This window comes from Amblyomma maculatum, chromosome 7, assembly GCF_055883805.1.
Source record: "Amblyomma maculatum isolate TAMU_Amacu chromosome 7, ASM5588380v1, whole genome shotgun sequence".
NCBI lineage: Eukaryota > Metazoa > Arthropoda > Arachnida > Ixodida > Ixodidae > Amblyomma > Amblyomma maculatum.
In genome coordinates, this window is record NC_139350.1 from 8806973 (window position 1) to 8815280 (window position 8308).

Consider the following 8308-nt stretch of genomic DNA (forward strand, 5'->3'; position numbering starts at 1 on the left):
TATAACAAGTCGGGTAACTAATTTTAAGTCAGTGTTTACGCTAAAATAGCCCATCGTCATAACAACGTATGCTTCCCGTTCCCCGGGCACGTTAGCTGCGGTCTTCGTCTCATTTGGAAGAGTACATCTTTGTTTCAAATTTCATGCTGCAGTGTATAGTTTGAATCATTGGCTCGATAAATAGCAAAAGAAAAGCACATGTTCCTATTCGCTGCCTGCCACACTATACTGAAAGGAACTCTGCATCTCATCATCTGCTGCACGAGTCGACGTCGTGCCCCAGGATGCCATCTTGTCTAGTACGGTTGGCATTGGACACTGGAGATTCCGCAGCAATGTGCTGCCGACGAGAAAGCATGTGACGCTGCATAAGTATAGCAAAATGTCATTGATAAGTACTGTTAGGAAATGTGCCTTTGAGTTATGAGACGCCGAAGAAAAGCATATTTCTGCGCCAAGTGACAGCGTCAAAGAAACGGGACCAACTAGGCAAGCGGACCCATCAAGAAACAAAAGTTGCATGTCGTCGAACTCGTTTGCCATTATACAACACTTCTGACGTCTTTTGATATGGAAAATGAAAAGACAAGAGCTGACATGAAACTGTGGGATCTGGATTTAACACTGGCAACGAAACGTAAAGCCAACTTAGTCCCCAGCGATGTCGCTGACCGTCTGCTTAATCCGATGAGCTTTGCCATGGTCTGCAACGAGTTTCTAAACAGCCTTATTGAATGTGCCTGTTGAACGGGAAAACAGCTAGCCACGATAGTGGTGGTCTGCAGAAACAGCCGAGACACAAAATACAACATGTTTGGATGTAGATTAAGAACAGTATGAGGGGACCGAGAATACAACCTCACTGTTATGCTTTTAATGACGTGTGATAGCTGCTGGGACAAGATCAGTATGGAGTTTGCTGCGTGCTGAAGGCAAACAAACTAAATAGTTTTGCCGTGAACATTCTGGCTGCGTCCATTATGCAGAATACTAGATCCAGTAAAATCAACATCTTCGCTGCGACGAATGTTTCGCGCGTGGACAACCACGAAAATGTGGAAGAGCAACATAAAGGAAAAGTTGACAACTGCCACGACGCGCGCTGCTCGGGAAGTGATACAGTCAAACCCGGATATAACGAACTCTGATAGAGCGAATTATGTTTTATATCGAACACTCGAATTTCCGCTAGCATTGTGCATATAAAATGTATTTTTTATAACGAACTACACATCAGATATAGCGAACTCAGCGCGCGCGATCGGTCGCCAAACGCCCGCGAATGGACGGGCCTTTGTGCCGGCTCCGAGTACTCTTTGGGCAGCCCCCCCCCCCCCCCCCCCACGCTGCCAGGCCGCAATACTTCTAGTGCATGCCGTTGTCAGATGGGAGGGGGATGGGCGACGGCTCCGTTCCCCAAGGTCTCACACAGCGCATACGTCGTCATGTGCCCGTTAGGGTGCTTCTGCGCCGATTCGGCGTTGTCTCCAGGTGGCCTCAGCCCGTGCCACGCTTCCGTAAAACTCAGGAGGGGCTCTCTACAGCAGCTTCCACGAGGGACCCTCCTGTACGCATGCGCAGCCATAGCCCGGAGTAGCGTGAGTAGCCTTTAAAATCCGCGCCATCGGCCAGCCTCTCTTTGCAGCGCTCCTATTCGGCAGCTGCCTACCATGTGATCAAAGACGTGCGAGCAGCTCCGGACCTATTGACTTCAAGAAAGAAGAAACACCGGCCAGAACTGGTTTCAAGTTTGATCCCCTCGATCAGGGGATCATCCGCGCTTTCAAGCTGGGCTAAAGGAAATGAGTCGTTGAGCGGCTGTTGGTGAAATTGTGGGTTAACAACGAGCTCAAGATTAATTTGCTGGCCGCAGTAGAAATGATTAACTGTGCCTGGCAAGACGTGACACAATCCACAATCCGCAACTGCTTCCACCATGCTGGACTATGTCGAGAGGATGCAGAAGCTGCTAGTGAAGCGCGCACTGTGCAAGATGACAGCGATGTTGCCACGCTGTGGGAAGAACTCGCTGATGTTCCGGACGCTGTGCCCAAAGAAGTTGCCCTGGAGGATTTTCTCACTGTTGACAACAACGTAGCAGTGACAGCGAGCCCGTTGGACTCTGAAATTGTTGCAGACATGCTAGCATCTGGTGCGAACAAGGAGACTGAGGAGCCGCCGCCGGAAGACAACCACCCTCGCCCGACATTGCACGAAGCCCTTGCTGCTACCGATCTTCTGCGCCAATACTGCTCCAGAATACAGGGAAGGGGACTGGAGTTTGTGGAAATGATGTTGCGTGTGGAAAGTGCGATTCTCGCTGATGGAGTTAAATGCAGTGTTCAGGCGAAGATCACTGCCTACTGCAAATAAGTGAGCCTTTATCTGCAATAAATTTCTTTTGTAGATTCATGATGAGCGGCACGATTTTTCTTTAGTGCGTTTTCGCTGCGCTGTTCTGGACATCATGTATAACGAATTTGGTACTGAAGTTCATTATAAACGGGTTCGGTTATAGCGAAATACTTTATATAGCGAACAAGTCGCATTGAATTACGCAGTTCGTTATAACCGGGTTTGACTGTAGTGCAATGCGTGAGAGTTTGCCAGTTGGACGACGAAATAAAGCTAGACAATCCTATCTATGTAGCCTTGTCGTATGATGGGTATTGGATGACTCGTGGATTTATTTGCACATCAGAGCCGCCTCGTCACTGAGGTTTTTTGGTGCGTCTCCTAGATTACGTCGTCCTTAGGAATGTTGGTGCAAATTGTGAGCAGGGACCACGAATCGACGACCCCACGTACAAGAAATGGCTCACATCTGCCAGGAAAATGTTGATTAGGTGGGTGTATGGAAGTAGAGGCAACCCTAGTCCTATTGATAAGGTCTCTATAGAAACACAACCTCAGATACACAAGTGTGGTGTGAGATGGCAACTGCCGGTCCTTCTTGCCATGAAAGAGGGCCTAGCATATGCCTACATTGAGGATACAAAAAAGATTGTACCAAACACGTGCAAAAGCAAATGTGAACAGCTCTCTACAATCTATCAAAATAAAAGGTCCGGACCGGCTTACAACCACTTGGTGGTAAAGTAAGACTAACTAGTGATCTAGTTAACAAGCAGAGTTCGTACCACGGCTGGGCACTCGTCTCACATTGGCAACATAGAGGAAGTGCCACAGCAGTATGGGTACCTATTATGATCAGCCATCAAAAGATCAGGAGTCAAATCACAGACTGCTCAACAGGTCCCAGTTCCTTGCGCAGGAAAAGCTAGGGGCATCAAATGATCGAGAGCTAGCCCCAAGGCACCACTGCAACCTTCCTGTTCATATATGCATGTCATTGCTACCAATTTATGCACGCCCCCTCACAAGAAGGTCCTCCGGCAATGTGCTAGAGGGAAACTCAAAAGGAAAATGAAAGGGTACACTATCTCATATGGGCACTGACACCAAACGAAAGGCACGCGGCCCTCTTGAGTGTTGAGGCCAGATTCGCGGAAGCGGTTCTGAGGCTACCAAAGGACCTCGTCAGGATTTCAAACTCAGCTGAATTAGAATCCTGGCCAGAAAACATGCAGCATATTTCAGAAAATGGCAAGCATCGGTCTGCTGCCACTGCAGCAAGCGTCTATGCAGAAAATGTGTTTCGTGCTGTGGAAAAGCACCACAAAGATGGTAGTTATAAAAATACTATGCCCCTGGGCATATTAACAATTTCTGGTAGTGGACATTACATTCATTTCACTTTTTTGATTAAGAATGAATTGTTTTTTTTTTCATTTTATCAAAATGTTAATTTTGGCCTCCTGTCGAGATGTGAAAACGATATCCCAACACTCAACAAAAGAATAATTTTTCAGCATGAAGCCAAATACCTGGAGTGCACAGCGTTGCAAGCAGATCTCTTAATTACTGCTTTGAAATTTCATAAAATGGCACTTTTTGTGACCCCTCTATTATGTTATGTGCACAGAAATTCAATATGCAATAATATGAAAAAGAATAATTCAATCAAAAAATTGCTTGTAACATTTTGTTCCTATTCATTCTAGTATACAGGAATTGCCAATAAGAAGTTTTTGTAGGGCGGTTATTTTCCTACTGCTCTCAAGGCCATGCAGCATTCTTATCTTTACGCCTAACTGGTTCACAGAAAAAAATAAATTTTTTGGAATCAGCACAAGGAACTGCATAAGTATGCAAAGGTTTATCTCACGATCTGAAAATAGAGGAAATTGTTTTAAGACCAGTGTCCTACTTAAGCATGTGAAAAAAACAGGAGTGTGGATGGAAAATCTCAGAAAGTGTGCTTTTGCAAAGAATGTGAAGAAAATAGCACTCGTAATGTCGCTTTGCTCGTTCCATGTTTATGGTGTGCTTGTTTTTCCAAAGGGAAATGTAGCGCTGCCGTCTGCAAGGGCGGCCACTTTAAAATTCTATTCCACATGAAAAGATGACAATATTAGTTTTCTTTCTACAATTTGCGGTCAGCACAGTGATACCAAATGCAGAAATCTTATGTCTTTCAAGCTTTTACTGTCTATGCATGAGTCTTCCCATTGCTTTCACTAAATCCTGCTGCAGGTATTTGTTCCTTTACATTACCTCAAGTGATCCTACTGTGAAATTGCAGAATCTACAGTGAATTTCATATTCGTGATCTCATTGTATTTTGGGCTAAAGTAGCTGTCTCCTTTTTTCTGGCTGCTCCAGCTAATATGTGTGACACCTATTTGATTGCAAGTGTGAAACCTACAGAGGAAGAGGCATCAGTAGTCAAGCGCACCAAGCACTGCGTAATATCTGGACACGACGTGGATTTTCATACTGTCACAAAGACAGATTATGTAGAAAAGAATCAGACACTCAGAGTGAAGAGCTAATCTACTGTAAGTCCGCAGCTAGAAATGCACAAGAGCCTCTAATTTCTTCATCTCTCAGGCATCACCTGAAGCAACCAGCATGTTGGCGCAATACATCTTGCATCCGAGACACTTGAGTGGCTTATGAAGGATTAAGTCGCTAGGCTATATTTTAGGTCTAGATGACAGGATATAGTGATGATGCACAAATAACTGTGTTCAGCACACCCACGCAAGAAAGCAGCCACTTGTTCCAAAAAACTGGTGTCATTGCAAACGAAATAGAGCACTTCTACAGGTTCAATGAACCCTTCACTGCTTGCATATGCTTTGTTGCATACATTGTCCTGCTTATTTTTGCTTCAGCTTTGCACTTGCAGAGATTTACTGCAGATCTTATTATTTTTTGTTCAATGTGTAAAGACAGTTCTGAGTCGAAGGACTCTAGACACATAATCCCCCATTTTCACCCTCAGTAAAAACTAAAGATATACAGGGCTTTGCAACCTCTGGCTTGGTGGTAATATTGCAGTACTGCCTAGCTGAAACAACAAAAAGGGCAGCATATGGGCTTCTGCCGCACGAGGTGGGATTGTAAAGCTATGAACCATCTAGCCCAGATACATGTTCTTTACTTTAAAGTTAATGCAGTAATGATGCTCAGTGAATATGTATACATGATGCTGTTTTTGATGTTCTCATTAATATTCTTGTGTGACAACACAAATGGATAAGGCTCGGCAGCAAAATCGTGCAAACACACGAAGTAATGCATTTGCATTTGTGTCGCAGTACTTCCTTCATGAATATAAATTTTTGACTCGTCAGTATAATGTACATCATAATTTGTGTTTTTCCTGTAGTGTGAGATAACCTTATGCTATATGCCCTTGTGGTGCACGGGATTTCGAAAGTGGGTAATGTCAGGTCACCCATTGCAGTCACACTGAGGTCACTTATGCGAAAAGAATTGGAAGAACTGTGAAAAAGTGTATGACAGACTATTTTCTCATGGAATCATGGCAATTCAGTGGATGACTTGAAAGCCTACATCTGTGGCTTTACATTGCCACAGTGTAGCGGAACTTACTGACACCTGCAAAGGACGGAACAAAGCCAGTGAGGCAGTGCTCAATCCTTGAGGTGTGCAAAAGTACAGGTGCTCACAAAATAATTCAGAATGCTGGACAGGCTGCCATTCATGGAAGGAGCGTGCCGGCGGAATAATACACAGACTGACTGCGTGTGTGCGGCATCCCCAGCCAGCGACCCTCATTCCCTGGTAAACCTGGATTAGCGCTGCCTTGCTGCAGAAGGCTAGTGCTAGAGGCCTGATAGTATTGACAAAAGGTGGGCGGTGCAGTGTCTGACGCGTGTTTATGTGCTGTCCACCTTAATCTATGTCAGTGCAGCTTGCTTGAGGTGTGTTAACGTCTGTATCTGCAATCGTTTTGCGAGACATTTGCTCTTTTTTTCAATGGCTGGCATAGGCAAAAGTGGCATGTTGACGCGTGTTTATGTGCTGTCCACCTTAATCTATGTCAGTGCAGCTTGCTTGAGGTGTGTTAACGTCTGTATCTGCAATCGTTTTGCGAGACATTTGCTCTTTTTTTCAATGGCTGGCATAGGCAAAAGTGGCATGTTGACGCGTGTTTATGTGCTGTCCACCTTAATCTATGTCAGTGCAGCTTGCTTGAGGTGTGTTAACGTCTGTATCTGCAATCGTTTTGCGAGACATTTGCTCTTTTTTTCAATGGCTGGCATAGGCAAAAGTGGCATGTTGACGCGTGTTTATGTGCTGTCCACCTTAATCTATGTCAGTGCAGCTTGCTTGAGGTGTGTTAACGTCTGTATCTGCAATCGTTTTGCGAGACATTTGCTCTTTTTTTCAATGGCTGGCATAGGCAAAAGTGGCATGTTGACGCGTGTTTATGTGCTGTCCACCTTAATCTATGTCAGTGCAGCTTGCTTGAGGTGTGTTAACGTCTGTATCTGCAATCGTTTTGCGAGACATTTGCTCTTTTTTTCAATGGCTGGCATAGGCAAAAGTGGCATGTTGACGCGTGTTTATGTGCTGTCCACCTTAATCTATGTCAGTGCAGCTTGCTTGAGGTGTGTTAACGTCTGTATCTGCAATCGTTTTGCGAGACATTTGCTCTTTTTTTCAATGGCTGGCATAGGCAAAAGTGGCATGTTGACGCGTGTTTATGTGCTGTCCACCTTAATCTATGTCAGTGCAGCTTGCTTGAGGTGTGTTAACGTCTTTATCTGCAATCGTTTTGCGAGACATTTGCTCTTTTTTTCAATGGCTGGCATAGGCAAAAGTGGCATGTTGACGCGTGTTTATGTGCTGTCCACCTTAATCTATGTCAGTGCAGCTTGCTTGAGGTGTGTTAACGTCTTTATCTGCAATCGTTTTGCGAGACATTTGCTCTTTTTTTCAATGGCTGGCATAGGCAAAAGTGGCATGTTGACGCGTGTTTATGTGCTGTCCACCTTAATCTATGTCAGTGCAGCTTGCTTGAGGTGTGTTAACGTCTTTATCTGCAATCGTTTTGCGAGACATTTGCTCTTTTTTTTTCAATGGCTGGCATAGGCAAAAGTGGCAGTATAAGTAATCACTTTTTGAACTCGTTAGCCGGGCATAAGAAGCATTTCACTTCTTGCGCAATTCTGTGCTTTTCATTTTCTATCGTGAATAAGTCACCATTTTGCACAAAATATCAAGGGTTCGTTGGTTCGGGTTAACGAGCAAGAATAAAATGCATTTGACTGTATATCAGGAAGCAGTCTACGTTTGCATTTCAGAGAATGAATAAACTAGCAGGAACTCAACTTCGTGCTCCCTAATATGCGTTTGGTATCTGCAACAACCATAAATGACAAATATGCACGCTTATTTCCCAGTCGAATCGCAGCTTCTAGCCATGGCGCGAGGAATTCGTTGAGAGCTTTTATGATGTTCTCGAAGTAATCAAGGCGCTTCCACCCCCCCCGGCAACTGCCCACTGCAGTTTCTCCAGACTGTCGTTTTCCAGACGTAAGCGGATGAATTCTTCATTGGACACCAACCATTTTCACTTATACCAATAGTGAATCATTTTTATGGTCCAAGGGCACATGCGGTCAAGGAGCTTTATAGCACCATGTATTTCTTTCACTCGAAGTGGGCCAAACACCCATTTACCTTGCACTGCATCGAACTAAAGTTGAGTACCAGACAAGGGGGAAGCTTTATCTATTTTATCACCAGTGGGTTCTAGGAAGCACTGAGTAGAGCTTCTGCATGCGAGGCGGATGTTCATACCATTCATTTTCAACTGTAGTAGATTCGCACCATTCGGAGGCTGAATAGGAAGATGGACAGCATGTTCCAGCCAGAGATAATGCACAGCCCTCGCGGTGGGCACAGTGCAATGGTCGCGCTCGAATAA